This window comes from Arachis ipaensis, chromosome B10 (assembly GCF_000816755.2).
Source record: "Arachis ipaensis cultivar K30076 chromosome B10, Araip1.1, whole genome shotgun sequence".
Taxonomy (NCBI): domain Eukaryota; kingdom Viridiplantae; phylum Streptophyta; class Magnoliopsida; order Fabales; family Fabaceae; genus Arachis; species Arachis ipaensis.
Genome location: NC_029794.2, coordinates 28,091,629 through 28,094,716, shown reverse-complemented (window position 1 = coordinate 28,094,716; position 3,088 = coordinate 28,091,629). Strand labels below are relative to the sequence as shown.

The 3,088-nt window shown below is 37.5% G+C and overlaps 1 long non-coding RNA gene across 1 annotated transcript; it reads right to left on the bottom strand.

Moving 5' to 3' along the window:
• Window positions 1,383–2,531, bottom strand: LOC107620455. Its single transcript, XR_002355545.1, has 2 exons — window positions 1,879–2,531; window positions 1,383–1,689 (listed from the first exon to the last, which is right to left on the bottom strand). It is a non-coding gene; the product is annotated as an uncharacterized LOC107620455 (long non-coding RNA).

Sequence of the window (3,088 nt, the reverse complement as noted above, 5' to 3'; positions counted from 1 at the left end):
TTTTCTAATTAAAATGATTTTTATAATAATATTTATATGGTCTTATGTGAATTATAGATATATTGTTTTGTCATTAGGTTGCAAAACTTACTTTGTTTTTTTTTAAAATATTTTTCAGAAATAAATACTTGATTATGTGAGTCTTTCTATTCAAGAGTAATGATATGCAATGGATACCTATTCTTTGTGAAGTTCTTAGACGTTGTCTGCTCCATATGTCACTGGCAGGATCCATCCATATTTATTTATTTTATCTTTTGTTTAAAAATATGTAATTATTCATTCTAAAAACTGTAAATTTATTAAAAACGGTAAATTTATTAAAATTATTTGTAACCTTCTTATTTATCTTATATTTGAATCTGTTAGGCTTGCTAGGATACTATTTTTCTGAACGCCATTCTTGACTCATTTTGAGCTGTGACAATAAAAAATATTTTTTTTCTAAAATAAGCTCAAAAAATATAACACCAATCCCAAAAATTCAGTACCTCGATAATGTGTCACATCCCGTTCAATCAATTGATATCTCCATATCTTATATAGTCTAAATTACACATTACAAGTGCAATCGAAATCTGTTCAATTCCAAATCTTACTTATCTCAGATGTGAGTTAAGCCTCAAAGTGGTCCCTGAAGTTGCACTTGAGCCTCATAGTAGTCCCTGAACTTAAAAGTTACTCATATTCATCCTTGAAGTTACACTCCGGGACTCAGACTCATCTTTCCAGCACATTCCGTCCATCTGGCGCTACCGGAAAGCTGAGTTGGCCTCCTTCATGACACGTTGGCAAAGAAACGGCTAGCTGACGTGGCAGAGAAACTTTTCTGATTCAATTTGGTCCCTCAATTCAAGTTAAAAACCCTAATCCTCAATTTTGAAGAACCATCTCCACAATACTCACACTTTTCTCTTCTCTTCGGTTTTCTTCTCTTGTCTTCTCCAACTTCAAAGCCAGACGGTTATGGCCAGCGTGAGCAACGCAACTGGGAGCTCGAATAACCCACGATGGACACCCCCATTCTTAATAGGTGCCTCTCGAAATAACCAAGCAGCATCCATCTGTTTCATAATCTGGAACTTTATTTTGTCTCTGTAAGAGATCAGGATCATTTGATTGAGAGCATTCATTAATAAATAGAATGACATTCAATAAACTCTCTTTTGCTATCCCAAGCATGTCATAAGCTTGTGCTATTCTCCAAAGACTTTTGGCATGATGGTTGAGAGGTTTATGAAGGCATAGTGTACGGGTAGCATCATTGATGGCAGCCAAAGGTTGTTGTAGTAAAAGATGGCATTGAACTCGATTACTATATAGAACAACTCTCTCCTTCTTGAATCTCATTGGACACAATGACAATGCTTCTGAGTATTTTAATGCAGCTCCAGAAATATTTCCAGATGAGAACAGAGAATTTCCTTCAAGCTTGACCACCAGAGCTGCAGCCTGCTTAATATGTAGATCTTCCTTGGGCATATTATTTTTCCATTTTAACCTTTGCTTTGAATTTAATAGGTTCTTAATTTGTTCACTAGTGCGACCACTAATTGAGCTTCTTCCTGACCCCTGTGACTGGATGTAGTCCTGAAGAACACTAACAATGGAATCACCAAGCTTTTTGTGGTCGCTAAGAGTTGTAATTTCGGCAAGGTCAACTAATGCAGGAACCACTTTATCAATCACCTACATAATACACGGGAAACTTTTAAGTCCAACATGGAAATCTACTTCTAATACCCAAATTATATAAACAGATAACTGGTACTTGAATAAATAAAAGCATTGTGGTAGTGATAGATTTTAGTCTGAAGGTGGACCATGGGTCAACTGTAGTATAATGATTATTAAAACCCGGAGTTTCATAAATATTACAAGACACAGATGTTTTTACTTGGTGTGTTTAATCCAAAAACAACACAAGGAGAGCAGTATAAGGAAGCATGGGCAGCAATGTATCTTAAGGATACTAATCTAAACGTGAAAGATTTATTTAGGGAAATCTGTGATGACAACAGAATGAAAAGATGGTTACTAAAACCTATGTGACAAAACTTATATGATGCACCTACTGTATACACAGATCATATCATAGTGGAGGCATGCTGTGTACTTCACTTGCTGGAAAAAATCAGAGAGCTCAGTTGATTCAGAGCAAGAGCTCAAGATTATCATTGACAAGCTTGTGAGGGTGCACCAGGATCTGCTTATCTTGGACAACCAAATTCCTTTCCAATCACTCAAGCTCTTGTGTCAAGATGAAGCCAGGCTTGAAAAATGCCTCTGCAACTTCCTTCAAGTTCATGGTTTTCATTTTGAGACGGCACCTAAACTTCTAAAAAAGAAAAGAGAGAATGAAGAGGTGAAGGTAGCAGTGGATGGAAATGATGATGAGAAAGAGAAAGAGGACCCTGTCCATCTTCTAGATTATGCGGAGGGCCCTCTTGATGAGAGACCAACACATATTCTACACAGATATTAACAACAACAAGATCAAGAGGAGATCCTTGCACCTTAGAAAGTATAGGATTGGGACCATCCGGGAACTCAATGCAGCCTGGATTCGTGTGAGAAAAAATTTCCACAATTCGGTGTACCCCAGCTTCAAAGATGGGATGCTGCAGCTTCCTGAACTCATTGTGGATTGCTCGCGCTGGCCATAACTGTCTGGCTTTGAAGTTGGAGAAGACAAGAGAAGAAAACCAAAGAGAAGAGAAGAGTGTGAGCACTGTGGAGATGGTTCTTCAAAATTGAGGATTAGGGTTTTTAACTTATTGAGGGACCAAATTGAATCAGAAAAGTTTCTTTGTCACGTCAGCTAGCCGTTTCTTTGCCAACGTGTGACGAAGGAGGCCAACTCAGCTTTCCGGTAGTGCCAGATGGATAGAATGTGCCGGAAGGACGAGTCTGAGTCCCGAAGTGCAACTTCAAAGATGAATATGAGTAACTTTTAAGTTCAAAGACTACTACGAAGCTCGAGTGCAACTTCAGGAACTATTTTGAGGTTTAAGTCTCTCATATCCACATCATTTGAAATTTGTGTATTTATTATGCATAATCGATATATTCGTCTATCTGAGAATTA